This window comes from Ovis aries, chromosome X, assembly GCF_016772045.2.
Source record: "Ovis aries strain OAR_USU_Benz2616 breed Rambouillet chromosome X, ARS-UI_Ramb_v3.0, whole genome shotgun sequence".
Lineage (NCBI taxonomy): Eukaryota > Metazoa > Chordata > Mammalia > Artiodactyla > Bovidae > Ovis > Ovis aries.
The window spans coordinates 8,861,627-8,877,121 of NC_056080.1; the positions used below are offsets into that span (position 1 = coordinate 8,861,627).

The window sequence follows — 15,495 nt, forward strand, 5'->3', positions numbered from 1 at the left end:
TTAGTTTCATTTTGGTTTATTTACAGTGGGTAATTTGCATCATGTGCACATCTGTGTGTGTTGGGGGGCGGTGTGGAAGAGAGGGAGAGAGGAAAGGAATACTCAGAAATATTGAAAAGGTTTGAAGACCATTCATCTGATCTTTTCAACTAATTAAATGAAATTAATTTGAATTGTAATTAATCTCCCTTCTCATGTCCTTCCATTTGTGACTTATAGAACACTATATTCTTTTTCCTCAACACTACATTGTAGTTATTCCATTTACTCCATGCAATGGCCTCAAATTTCTTCATTCTTCCTGTCTCCCCAGTTGTGAGGCTGCTGCGGCTGCTAAGTCACTTCAGTCATGTCCGACTCTGTGTGTTGTGAGGCAAGGGGTTGTTTTTCCTCACCCCTAGTTGCTTCCCTTTAGTGCACACTCATTTCTTCCCTTCCACTTTCATAAATTCAATATTTGGAACCCAGAGAGAATAAGAAACAAATAGATGTGAAATGGAAAGAAATCATTACAACCTAATATTTCATTTGCTCTGTCTGGTTCCTGGGAGTTCCCAATTAGGCCTGTCTTAATTCTTTTGGCAAATTTCAGGAACTTTCATAATCCTTAAATTATCATCTTCTAATATTCTCTCTTGGGACTTCCATGGAAGGTTCCTGTCTCCACGCAATCCTAGGATATGATTAAGAGCCATATTTTATTTAATGCTTTGACAGTTCTCATCTAGCTGGCCTAGTTTGTAACATTCTACAAGTTATAGGATCCAGTATGTTCAGACATGTCCTTCCAAGCCTTTCCAATCAGTGGGTTAAGGAGATCCATTTTATTATTTGTTGTATCTTTTGCCAATCTTTTTTCAAATATGAAATCATCAGTGATGGATTCTACTTATCCCATTGGTAGAGCCTTTGTTTCATGACTCTCATTTTCTTGAGCAGTCTCATTGGCTTCAAACCTTCACTTGCCATTAAAAGTAAAGATAAAATTATTCCTCCCCCAAAAGGCCCTGCATACAGCAGTTCATTGGAATTTAGGTGACGGTCCTTGTCAGCCTGAAGCTTATCTGCACTGGACACGAGCACAGTATGGAGGGCAAGTAGATTGCCTGGCACACAGCCAGGTAAAATAAGTATGCAGGGGAGGAAATAGCAAACACTCGCAGAACAAACTTAACTAGGCAAATCCACAAAGCCATGGTTGGTGAGCACAAACCAGCAGCTTAGCTGCCCCACACTCAGTAAATAGAAGCGTGAGGTTCCTTTTGACATGACATGCTAATGAAAATCTACGGTGCGCACAACCCCAGAAGTCAACACATTCCACAGCACCCCAGGATCCTTGAGTCACAATGTCATCCTTGCAAACAGTCAGGAGAGTAGAAGATGTGATCTCTACAATTTTTGTGTACCTGAAGGGCTCATGATCTATTAAACAAATGTAAGAAGTGATCATTTCAGAGAAACACTAAAAGAGTCTTTAAAAATAGTCATTTGATTCCAATGACTGACGTCATCAAGAAATAGACCGTCTTAAGGAACACATGGGCCATAAAAGCAACCAGATGTTTGCATTTTAACCAGGGCACTAATGGAGGTGCTGTGGCATTGTATCAAAGTAAGGTTTGCCATCTTTACAACTGTCCACTGGAGTTTGCACTACGGGTACATAACTTTGACTCAACAACTGGGAAGCCTTCCCGGGTTGCTCTGAATGCTGCAGGTAAGAATGAATAATTCACTGTTAACATGCTGTGTCAAACTCATTTCCTGCAATGGACCTTGAAACGTGTGAGTGACTGCAAGATCCAAACGTGCCATAAAAACAATTCCTCAGGTTGCTGAATTACAAACATAAGTTATTATGAGCGAAGCACAGTAAAAATAAACGAGCGAGTCCAAACCCACAAGAGACGGGATTTGGAATTTCATGGGTAGGCTCTAAGCCTGGCAGTTAGAGAGTCAAGCACTGGATACTTGGGTAAAGCTTGATGGTGGAAATAGATTCAAATATGACACTCTTCTCCCTCCCATTCCCCTTCAGAAACAAAGTGTTCAATAAATATTAAGCCAGGTACTTTTGGCTCAATAAATGATTCCTGGGAATGTGAAAAATATTTGGAGGATTAACTCTTTAGGCCACCATTGTTCACTGCCCTAGAATAATGATTTCCTAAATCAGAAATAGGCATCCTCCTCTGAAGCACATCACAGCTAAGAAGCTAGAATTCCTGCTGAAAGTGAAAGGGTTAGTCACTCAGTCGTGTCTGACACCCCATGGACATCAGGCTCAGTCCATCAGGAGATGTGGGTTAGATCCCTGGGTCGGGAAGATCCCCTGGAGGAGGGCATGGCAACACACTTCAGTATTCTTGCCTGGAGAATCCCACGGACAGAGAAGCCTGGCGGGCCACAACCCGTGAGGTCTCAAAGAGTTGGACACAACTGAGTGACTAAACAACAACAGACAAGTCCTGCCACCTCCAGGGCTCGGTTGCAGTGGAGACGAACCTCTCCAGGACATTATTCTGCAGCCAGTGTCTGGGACGTACCCCTTGGCTGACTGTCTTGTCATGCGGCCCTTTCACCTGATGCTTGCTGTCTTCCACCACTCCTGCCTGCTTTCATTTCTGGGCCATCTTATCCTCTTTCCCAGCAAGACACCTAGAAAACAATGTCTTCTCAGCCCCACCAGCTCAAGCACCATGACCATTTTTGTCTCGTTTCATATTTTTTGATTTTTAACATTACCTCCCTATTTCTTACTTTCTTTAGTTGGCTTTTTCTGCCCATTTGCTTTAGCTGTACAAGCATTCACCCTGAAGTTTCATTCTCACCCTTTCTTGTGTTCTCTTTCTTTGGTCCCCAGTATTTTCTAGCAATTTTTAGCTTGCCTCTTTTCTTTAACTAGATTAAAAAACAAACAAACAAACAAACAAAAAACAGCTTTCTCCACTGTGCTGCATGGCATGTGGGATCTTAGTTCCCTGACCAGGGATCAAACCCATGCCCCTTATATTGGAAACATAGAGTCTTAATCACTGGACCACCAGGGAAGTCTTTTCTCCTGATCCCTTTGTCCTTCACCTGCTTGTTTGCTAGGCTTTTGTTTATAGATGGAGGGCAGGCTTGATTGGCGAAGGGAGAGTAGATTTTTGCTGCTTTGAGACTTCCCTTCCTCTCTCATTTCCTGCTTTTCTTTTCTTTCTTTACTATTTTTTGTTTTCTTTTTACCCCTGACCTCTTTGGTAACTTCTAAATCATTATACTTGGTCTTAAAAAACGTGACATTTTCTTTTCTTATATATTTCATCCGACTTAAAAAAATCAGTCAACAATGCCTACTTATTGTTCTCAATAGGGAGAAACTTTCAAAGGGGATGTAGCTTGTATATATGTAATAAACATACAGGGCTTCCCTGGCACACAGATACGTACATAGATACCCACAGTGTTGCTTTATCATCCATAGTGATTATAATACATAAAACAAGAGCTGGCTGTACTAATGGTAATATGTGGAAATATTCTACAGGAACTATATGAAGACTGAATAGGTCTTGAAAGCAGCAATAAAAATTAACTTTATGATAAAAAAATAAATATATGTTGGCATATAACAATATTCACATTTCACTGGAATAACTAGTGTTACATATTGTGAAACTGTGTTATATATGTGAAATATCAGAGAAGGCACTGGCACCCCACTCCAGTACTCTTGCCTGGAAAATCTCATGGACAGAGGAGCCTGGTGGGCTGCAGTCCACAGGGTTGCGAAGAGTCGGACACAACTGAGCGACTTCCCTTTCACTTTTCACTTTCATGCATTGGAGAAGGAAATGGCAACCCACTCCAGTGTTCTTGCCTGGAGAATCCCAGGGACGGGGGAGCCTGGTGGGCTGCCATCTATGGGGTCACACAGAGTCGGACACGACTGAAGTGACTTAACAGCAGCATGTGAAATATATATATTTCACACATATATATATATGTATATACATATAAAATCTAAAGTTAACTGTGAAACTCCCAATCAATAGCAATAAATTACACACACACACACACACACACACACACTACTGTTATTTTCCCCACAGAAGGCAGGTCATTTAAAAATAAACTTTTGGATAATCTAAAACTCACATATTGACTTATGCTACCAAAATACAGCCTGGAGTAAGCAGGGAAACAACTAAATCAAATGGACAAGTATATATAAAATAGACTGTTTCAGAGATAACATAGGACAGGTTTTATTAACTAATTTATGACCTACAATCTGTTGGCAGAGAGCTTCCTCCTCCCCAACTTAAGCCTTTCTCAGCAGGATAAACAGACCAGAAGGCCTGATGGTGTGCAAAGCTCACATCTTTATCTTTGCAGGAATTTTATTTAGGGGCCTGGAAACAGAAGTTCTCACTGTTTTTCATTCACTGTAATGTTTGATGTGCTTTCTCTATACTGTGACCTTCTCTTTGGATCATTCTGTCAGGTTCCATCTTAATCTTTGAACTATTGGCAAATGATTTACTGGGAGGTAACTACATTCACAGGCAAAGTGAACTCTCTGACACTGCCTAGCTCCGGCTTCCTGCTACTGCACTGTGACTCCTCAGACCTCCAGACTTGGAGCCACTACCACTGCACATGCTAATTAGAAGTTCTATGGAACACCCCTGCTTTGAACTCAGCAAAACTAAAGCCAACTGGGTCTTTATGAAGTGAAATGGCAGCCCCTCTGGGAGACACAATTTGGATTTAGAAGTGCCTTTTTACATTGCTCTTATATCTTAAGTGCATTTGCATCCAAATGGACCACATAGAGAAAAAAATTATAAAGGCAGGGAAGGTAGTGGAAAGAGGAAGCTCTTAAAAGCCTGCCTAAGACTTCTAATTCAGATAAGAGCTTCCACTCCACTTCCTTCTCCACTCCTCTAGCACATCCCAATTGCTGCCTTGGTGTATACAGTCAACTCTCAAATATCCAGATGGAGAATCAAGAACAACTTAGTTATCTATGCAAAGACCCTGCATGCTCAGTCCTGTCCAACTCTTTGTGACCCCATGGACTGGAGCCCATCAGGTGCCTCTGTCCATGAGATTTCCCAGGCAAGAATGCTGGAGTGGGTTGCCAGTTCCTTCTCTAGGAGATTTACCTGACCCAGGGATCAAATCTGCGTTTCTTGTCTCTTACACTGTCAGGTGAATTCTTTACCACTACTGCCACCTGGGAAGCTATTCGTAAATTAATTTCGTTATCCAGAAATTCATACAAATGTGTCACCTTCTTCCACCCCAAACAAGTGAAACAATGAAATAAAATGCCTCCCACCCTCTCCCACCCATTTTTCTATATGGAAATAAGTGTTTCCTGCAAGGAAAAATAACTGAATGGGGTCTGGATGGGAAATAATCTCTCTGATAATTCAGTGAGAAATAAACATGGTTATAAAAAAGACAACAGTGTGGCAAGAACGAGGGAAAGAAACGGAGCCAGGCAATGGGGGAAATGTTTAGTAGTTAGGATCCTGCAAGGTCAAAACACCTGCAGAGAAGAAAGTTAATACCTGGATTCCAGAGAGCTTAACCCCCTCTGCCCCTTCACCTGCCCACTCCAGTGTGTTCCTCAACCACTGGCTGCAGCTTTCACTGCCTAATGGCTCCCTTTAATGAGGGGCTATTTGGAAGCCAGAAAGGAATGTGCTGAGGTCACTCAAGGGCATAGGAATTACATATGTCGTATAAAATGCCCTCGCTAAATTGACGCTAGGAAAACAGAATGGGAAAGTCTTCACCCGAAGCCTACAGGGAGTGTGAAGCTAATCGACTGTGCTCATCTGTTAGTGCAAACTCTCGGGTTACATTTTCCTAAATCCTCTAGTCCTCTTTACAAGCGATAAGGGATCTCAGCTGAGAAAAGCAATGTACCTTCTTCCTCTATGGGTTCCCTTGATCCAGGCTGAGAGAGAGGAGGAGAGGGGGTGGGAACAAAATAGAAGGAATTCACCAGACAAATGAAGCTAATAGCTGCCCTGTACATTATCAACAAGGAGAAACTCCACTAGGGTAAACTTACAGAGTGTTGAGATCTCAGCTGTCAAAACTCCTACACACCACCCCACCTCCTAGAAAGTTCTTGAAAATAGCCACTCTGCCTCTAGGCTTCACTGCTGCTCAGTTTTGGAGTGATCATAGTAACTCATGTAGGAAGGAACTTCAAGCACGTATGAAGTTATGTTGATTGTCCCAGCAGCACTGTGAGGTGAATGTTTATGGCTTCATTTTTAAAGATGGAAGAACTGAGGTTCAGAGAAACTTAGGATCACAACGCTAGTAAATGGATGAGCTAGACTCATTTTCCACTTCATCAGACTACAAATGATTCCTCTCTCTACCCTCAAATCAGGTCAACTTTCACTGCTCTCTACATCATTAATGACAACACTTATTCCTCTAGTTTTATGGACCAGATTCCTGAGAGTTTGTCATGACATTTCCTGACCCCTCATCATTGCTCATGTCCCACTCATTACCAATACCTATCTATTTCACCTCTGAAATATAACTAAAAGCCATCCACCTTGCTTTCTCTTTACCTCCGTGATACTAGTACATTGAGCCATCATCTTTCCCTGGACCCCTTTCTTAGGCTCACTCACATTCACTCTGAAGCTCCCCAACTGAGTCTCCAGGATGCTGTCAATGCAATCTTCCTGACTGCTGAAAACTCTCAGATATAGTCTGGCCATCTCCTACCCCTCCAAACACTGACTCACATCCTGTCCTAGTGCCTCTGGGTTGAAGTATCCCTTTCTTGGGGATGCTTTCTCTGACTTTCCTTGATTATCTGAATCCTTCCAGTACAATCTCATGGGAACATATAACTATACTCTATGCTTTTATTCTGGGAAGACTTTCACACTTGTTGGCCTGCTATGTCGCTGATGCCTGTCTCCTACACTAGAAGGGTAGGTAGGTCCTTACGTGTAGGCACTTTAGTGTCAGGATGTAGGGTGATGCCTGGTTCACACCAAGGATTTGATAAATTTCATTGACTGAAAGTTGAGCTTCTTTTCTCTGCTCTTTTCCTGCTTTCTTTCCATTCCTGTATCCTCATCCCCATCCCATTCCTTGTCCCATCTTCACAGGCTCTTGCTCTTACTTCATCTTAATGGGGATGAAATGCATGCCAAAGCAGTAAATACAGCAACTACACATTGCTCTCTCTAGAGTCATTCATTTCTACTAAAACACTCTTGATGCCTTAACAGACAATTAAATCATTCTCTAATGCTGAGATTTTAGGCATCCCTGTAGGGTGGGAGATGCACTCTATTTCATGAGTTCTCAGGGTAAGTGCTTTCCAGTTTAACCAGGCTGACACTGGGAGTTATCTTATTCTTGCTGCCTGGGAGGCGGTCCTGATATAACTGTCATTGCCCACCCATGAACCTTCTTGGTCACAGAAGTTCGTACTTTTTTCACTTCTTTTGAGCTCTAGGCATTATGTGAAATCAGCCCCCCACATCCAGGGAAGAGAAGTCACATGCTTCTCAAAGGAATGAAAAGGGAGGAAGAGCTCCCCCAGGCCAGGGGGAGATCCTCTTTGGGTTCAGGTGGGACTAGAGGAAAGTGGTCTGGGCAGATATCTAGGAGATCAGTGGAAGCCACCAAGAATGTTGCTTCTGAACACAATTGTGGACGTGTGTTAGAAGGGCTAAAGAATTAGCTCACTCACAAGTGTAGTCACTTGGTGGGTATACCTGCATTCCCAGGTAGGATCATTAGAGGAAGAAATATAGTTCTGGTTGTTATCTTTTGGTAGGGACTCAGAGACAGTAGAGATGCCCCCTAAAAAGAAATGCTATCTCCTGGCACAGAGCAGGATAGCATGGTGTGGAAAAGTGTACACATGACAATTCTGATTGAAACGTGATTTAGGAAAGCTGGAATCTTAAACAGTTGCCTTGCCACATTTTTCATTTTATGTATGCACAGGCGGAAGACATGATTTTCTTTTAAAAAATTGGTCAAAATAAGCCAGTTTTGTTGTTGTTCAGTCCCTAAGTCATGTCTGACTCTTTGTGACCCATAGATTGCAGTAAGTCAGGCTCCCCTATCCTTCACTATCTCCTGGAGTTTGCTCAGATTCATGTCCATTGAGTCAGTGATGCTATCTAACCATCTCATCCTCTGCCACCCCTGTTTCCTTTTTACCTTCAACCTTTGCCAGCATCAAAGTCTAAAAGAATTCTTTCCATAAATGTAGTATAAAATGTTTCAATGCCAAGAAAACACTGTTATGATTTTAAAAGATTTTTTTCTTTCTTAATGATGTATCTTACAATAGATGATATCTCAAGATCAATGAAAATAAGTCAGAAATACAGAGTCACTTGATCTATGTCTTGATAAAGCCACTTCTGTGGAGCGAATTGTGCCCCCATCCCCAAATCCATATGTTGAAACCCTAACCCTCAATGTGATGATATTAGAGATGGGGCCTTGGGGAGGTAACTAGGGTAAGATGAGGTCATGAGGGTGGGGCTTCCATGATGGAATTAGTGCCTTTATAAAAAGAGGGAGGGATTGCTGTCTCTCTGTCAAGTGAGGACACAGTGAGAAGAGACCTATCTACAACCTGGATAGAGAGCCCTCACCAGATACTGAATTTCCTGACACTTCAATCTTGGACTCCCCAGTCTCCAGAATTCTGAGAAATAAACACCTGATACTTAACCACCTGTGTATACATACTAAGTCACTTCACTTATGTCCAACTCCTTGCGGTCCCAAGGGCTATAGCCCACCAGGCTCCTCTGTCCATGGGCTTCTCCAGTTAAGAATGCTGGAGTGGATTGCCATGCCCTCCTCCAGGAGATCTTGTTGACCCAGGGATCCAACGTGCATCTCTTATGTCTCTTGCATTAGCAGGCAGGTTCTTTACCACTAGCACCACCTGGTAAGCCCATTTAACCACCCAGTCTGTGCTATTTTGTCATAGCAGCCTGAGCTGACTAATACAGCTTCCCTGCTTCCCCATCAAACTAGCACCATTTGGTCCCCACTAGCCTTAGCCAGGAGCAAACTCTTGTCGGGGCACATTAGTCCACAGGACACATCCTGTCCACATCATAGGAGCAATATAAGATTAAATGTCATATTCCACTGGGGCAGGATGTAATGAGTAAGAGTGGGACAAAGAGGGTGGGATCTGAGGATAACCTTGGCGACAAAATACCTTAGGGACCCTAACACATCAAGACACCTGGAAGACCACTGTTATGAACTAAAGCCAGGGAGATGTTCTACTTACTGTCCACAAAACGAGGGAATTTTATCCATGAATTTACTAGTCCAGTCCCTCCCACCAGTGCTGTTGGAAAGCTTGCAAGCTATCAAATTACTGAGTGCAAAATGAGTATTTTTTGTTTTGCTTCTAAAATGTGTTACTTTGGGGAAAACACCTTAAAAAGGGGCGGGGGGGGGAGAGACTTAAATTTGAGGTAACATAGATTGCCATAGAAGAAGCCGTTATAACAAGAGTGTTAAATGCAAAACCTATAAGGGACAAACAGCTCACACTAAGAAAAGGGGACCTGGTATGAGACATTAGAAAGTATACCATGCTTCACTGAAAAGCAGGTTTTAAATTACCGAGTGGGCAAAAGTACACAGGGGACACCAATGGTTGCTTTTTACTTCTTCAACCTCTTAATTGTTTACTTAAGAATGCCTCATCCACTCCCATGCATTTCACATCCAACGAATACTTATTGACTGGCCTCCTGCCCAGCACTGTGCTAGGTGCTGTCAATACTCACAACTGTCCAGTGAACTGTGTATTTATGTCTCCAGTGATGGATGAGGAAATTGAATCCCAGAGAAGTTTAAGATGACTTGGCCAAACCCACCATCCACCACCTTGGAATAAACCTGGGAAACACTGCTATTCTTTTGTTTCTTAGCTTTAAGCCAAGTATATCAGTTCGAGTAAACTCGTTATCCATTCTCTAGTAGTTTATATACAGTTTCGGTCCCCAAGGCAATACATGATGAGTGTGTCAGTACAGATCTAAATAACTGCACAATTAGATACTTGGGGTGGGGTGTGTGTGGATAAATTGGGTTTAAATAACCAAGGCCTCTGCTGTGGAACAATACCTATAAATAAGGCAGTTATTTCCTGGCTCCGGCCCTTTGACCAAAATTCCTATTCTGTCACGTGTTAAAACTCAAACTGTCAAATTGAGGAGGTTCTGCTTAATTTCATCTCCGTCTCAAGTTTAGACAAGTGAAGAGCAACTTGCAAGAGAGTGGGAGCAGTTAGAGCCACTCTTTATGCAGATCCAGCTATTAGGTAAGTACCACGCACACTGGAGAATTCTCCATTTCACAAAGCACTGCTATCCATTTTTATTTTCCTTTTAAATAAAAAATAAAATCAACTGAACCCTTAGCATTAATATATAAAGCAACTCAATTTCTCCAAAAGATTCACTCACAGAAGATTTCCTTATATGTGACTGCAAGCAATTAATTAAAAAATGGAAATGTATTTTTACATTTAACTAGAAGTCCTGGTCTAGTCATGTCTATTACCTCACCAGCCAAGATTTTTTCAAATATAAATATATTTTAAATTGGTTTGCTAACGCCTGAGATACTTGCAAAATCCTACTGGCGCAAAAAGTGTGGGTTAGTTGCTCAGTCATGTCTGACACTTTGTGACACCATGAACTGTAGCCCAACAGGCTCCTTTGTTGATGGGGTTTTCCAAGCAAGAATACTGGAGTGGGTAGCCATTTCCTTCTCCAGGGGATCTTCCCGACCCAAGGATTGAACCTGTATCTCATGCATTGCAGACGGATTCTTTACTGTCTGAGCCACCAAAGAAACCCCCTACTGGTGCAAACCAGTTATTAATTCATGATCTCTGATTCTAAGCCTTACATCTACAACTTAGCAGTAGCAGCAGATGCTCTTGCCTGCTTCTTAAGAATCATCACTAGTCAATTAGTACTTTCCAGGGGTAAAAGCCAGTATAAAACTCTGAAGTTACCTAGTACTCTGAAAATCTCTCTTCTTAACATGGTGCCCTAGGAACCCCTCACAATCCAAGAAAATGTGGTCTTCAAAAATACATTAGCAAAACAGAAAAAGGTATCACCCAGCTCCCTGTTATCTAGAGATGCTCTGTGGGGAGCAAGGGGGCATCTTTCTTCTGTAAGTAACCAAGTTTGTTGGCATCTACTGGACATGTTCTGACGTGGAAATTATCTGGTGAACATCTTGACAGCATGAACATCTTGACCTGTGTGTTAACCTGTTTTTTGCTCACCAGTTGGAAAGCTTTGACTTCAAGAATGTCCCTCAGGATGATCAGCCAAAAAGTAAGTGGTTGAGTAAGTTTGTAGCAAATCGTACTTCATGCTGCACACCATGTAGGCAATGAGATTACTCTTTGCAGAAATGCTACCAATTGCATGAAGACTGGGTTTAAATTCATCTGTGTCCTATATACCCGCTTTTCCTTTTGAATACTTAGCAAAGGACTTCAAAAGGCACTCAATAAATATTTGCTGAATGAATGTAACAGGAATTAATAATGCAAAATGTTTTTGAAAAGGTAATTGATGACAAATGGTAGGCAGAGAAAGCCAGAGAAAGTTCACCAGGGATAGGAATGCTATGTACAAATTTGGTACAGTATCTAAGGAAAGAATTTACATTTAATAAATAACTTTGGAAACAAGGTTCTTTTGTGTCATTGCCTCTGGACCAGGCCACACTGGTGGCAGGAGAATTTTAGCCAAGCAAACTGTGATTGCAGTTTGAGAAAAAGAATAAATGATGATTAAACATTAGAAAGGAAACCAAGAGAAACCGTTTGCCATCAGCTTTCTAGGGGATCTTTAAGAATAGAAAAACAATGACAATGACAACAACACACACCCCGATACTTCTTTAACTTTGTTATAGAACAAAGGGGGCAAACTGAGTGACATGCAGAGGACCTCGGCCTCCCCATGAAAACATGAAAGATGATAAAAAAGAATAAGGTTATGTTTCATCAATGTTGAGCCTTGAGGCTCAGGTTTTAATGCAGTAGTTGAATTCTCCCTGGCTCTCTCTATATTCTGGGCCTGGATTGTCAAAGACAGTTTCCTAGCTTTTACACAGAAATTGATCCTATCTGTACAACGCATTGGGGAAAGCTGAGGAAACTAAGTGGTCCATAGATAACCCTCAGGGGGATATGCCCATCCCAGGCACAGCTTGATGACCCAGATGCCAAGGGGGATCAACTTCTGGGCATGTCTGCAACTCGCTCATCATCTACCAGTACCCCATGGCCCATCTTTCAGAAAGCTTTGCCTTAGAGACTGTTTCTCAGGATGATCAGGCCAAAAGGATCCATCAGGTACATTTGCAACAAATCATAATTCATATGCTGCACTTTTTAGAGTGTCACAATATATATGAGCAAAGGACAATATTAAGGTTCCATCACTTGCTTTTTCCCTCCCATGATTTTTCAGTCTCCTTAACCAGGACACTTACTAACACCTCATAGACCTAAACACACAGCACCAGTGACTGGAAAACAACTAATGCGGCACCGCTGCACCTTACCTGCCTTTCACTGGAGGATTAGTTTGGACCCTGAAATAACTTTGATCTTCAAGAAGAAATCCTGTTGGGACTCTATGAATACCAAAGCATTAAATACAATAATCACTCTTATTACCCCCAAATGAGCTGCCCAGGAACCAGAGGTAAGTAAATTCAGCAGTCAGGGATCCCAGTCACTAACAGTAATTCATCAGCCACTGGCAAGAAGAACTCTAAACATGAGATTCCCCAAACCCAAGCTTACTCGCAGCCCTCCCCAACCAGGAGACAGATTTATCTTTCTAGTTATATATTCCCTTGGCCGTTGATGTAATTAGTGTATAATAACTGTGTACATATCAACTCACAGAAAAAACAGCGGACGTGCTAGTCGACTTGGCTGGGGGCCATCTCTTCAGCAGGGTGAGACAACCAGGTATAAACATCTGTTATTAACCGTATATTTTAAAAGTGTTTTGTGTCTCCTGGGTTACTGATTTCCATCGAAAGCAGTACAATATCAAGACTCCTATTTTTTCTGAGCAGCAGTGAGGAGATAACAAGCTTTAAAACATTTGCATTAGGCTCCTCAGTTCTGCTGCTTGTGTTATGAAATTTATTTACTAAGACATCTGCTGTCTTACACACACACTGCTTTTCTTGGTTCCATTCTCATTGAGATGAGCAGGTTTCATTTAAACTGTGTTACTGCAAATAGTAAGGCTTTTGCAAGTTGAGAGCTCTAAATAAAACTGGCCACAGCTTTTGTTTTTATGAATAAGCAGTTGCCAATCTCTGTATTAAACCTCACTATTGAAAGGACTATGACTTGCAATTTTAAAAAAAGTGGCCATTCGCTCAAACCTGCTTGTTTGTGCTGGTTGCTTTTCTTGAAATTAATTTAAGAAACTAATTTCTTAATATGACATATTGGAAATTGGGTCTGTGTGCCACTTGCCTGCTCCCCAAACCCTTAGTATTAAGTCACTCTGCATGACAGAAAATGACAATATTTCTCTGCAAGATGAAAAGTCAAATCATTCAAAACAATTATCCAAGCTCACTGAATTAAGAAAATCACCTTGCCAGGGAAAAAAAAATGTACCCCATTCCAAAATTATTTTGGATGGCTATACTAGATTTTTCAAAAATAAACTTTTTTTTTCAAAAGTTTTACCTAAGCCCCCGAACTCAGTTGGAACGGCTTTTTCTTCTTTCTCATTCAGTTGCCTCTTATAATTGAGCATTCCGCAGTATTACTAAAATTCCCCTGCAAGTCTGTTAAACACTTTCACATTTCCCAGTTTAATTACATTCAGACTTCAATTTTTGTCCACATATAGAATAGAGCCAAATTTTAACTCAATCGACCACAATGCCTTTGACATAAAGCCTTTCTACATAGTTCCTGCCTTATATATAAATAGACATATGCTAACTTGTCAAAACGCAAGAGTGGGCTTCTTTACATTGTCTAGAACAAAGAGCTCAGCTCAGCTTCTTTCTTTTCTCAGTGTCTCAGAAGGTGTCCTTTATTACATGTGCAGGATGGAAGGATTTTTGCTGCCGCATGAATGAAAAATGATACCTTCAGACTGCCTTTTTTGTGACAAATTGCACTTCTACAGACTATCACTTCGCCTGTGGTTTTTGGAACCCCACTTAAAGTTACTATTGACATCCTTGGGGGCTCGGCATTCTTGCGAAGCACCCCAGGGCTTCTTTCCACTCCGTGGAGAGCAACAAAGATGAGAAAGTTTGCTCATCGCTGTAGGAGAGAAACTCCTGAGTAGTAAAAAAGAAAAAAAGCCAACGCCCCCCCGCCCTCCACCTCCTCAAACCACCAAAACACTCTTAAGGTGCGAAAATCACTGCCTCTGTGGATTCTCGGGGTACAAAACAGGAAGGAAAAGTTGTCTGGAGGTATTCGCGAAGCCTGGTGTTTGTTCAGGAAGGAGCTGTGGGGTGAGAGGCTGAGCGACGCCTCTGCCTCCACTTCCTGGGTGAGACCAGCGAGGCGTGCCCCTGAGCAGCAACATACAGAGAGAGATCGGTAAGACTCACCGGCTTCCCCATTTTTCCCAGGACGGGGTTTTTGTTCCTCAACTGTGATCTGGAAGAGGCAAACCTGTAAGTCCTCCAGGCAGCCTGCCTCGGATCAGCTGAATGGCTGGTGCGATCAGGAAGCTTGCTCTGTCCAGCTCGGAATCACTCCCCGTCTCTGGGCTGTGTGCTCACACGCCTCCCAGTCAGCGCAAAAATCCGCCAAACTCAGGTCAGCCTAACAGGTTTCCTTATATAGGTAAACACGAATTGCATTCCTGGTGAAAGAAGTTAACTAGGAAGCCCGGTAACCTGGTTAACTCTACACACGCCAGAGTGGCTCAGCGTCAGCCAGCCTGAAGAGGCTTTGGTTACAGTACAAAGGGATTTGTGCAATTTAATTAAAATCATCTTTATTCCAGCAGTCTGTAAAATTGGCCCTTCTAGTGTAACTGTGAGTCAACAGCTAGTATTTTATATCATGAGCTATGACCGGCCTTCTATTATATAAAGGCACTGTAGGGAGGAAAACCAAAGCATAGGATATTATCAGTTGTCTTTTATGTTTTTAAAACCAGGATAACTTTTCTTGAAATTATTTTCAAAGAAGTGAATAGAACATATGATGGGACGAATACGAATAAACCTCTATCAAGTAAGGCCCCTCAATGCCTTATAGGAACATAGTAACTAATAGTTATTCAACTTTTCCAGGTCTTTAGTAGATAATACAATAAGATCATTTAGACTTTATTCCTTTTACAATGCAGTAATTGACACTTTTTTTTAATGGGTGAAATGACACATAATATCTATTTATTCCCTGAAATAACCTTC

General features: G+C 41.8%; 1 protein-coding gene across 2 annotated transcripts in view; it reads right to left on the reverse strand.

The window, feature by feature from the left end:
• MID1 (midline 1) overlaps positions 1 to 14,888 on the reverse strand; it is a 412,936-nt gene extending 398,048 nt beyond the window's left edge. For both annotated transcript variants that reach the window (XM_060407572.1, XM_012106209.4), the window contains exon 1: positions 14,680 to 14,888. The gene's annotated coding sequence lies outside the window, so the exon portion shown is untranslated. The remainder of the gene's footprint in view (positions 1 to 14,679) is intronic.
• Between the last annotated feature and the right edge of the window lie 607 nt (positions 14,889 to 15,495).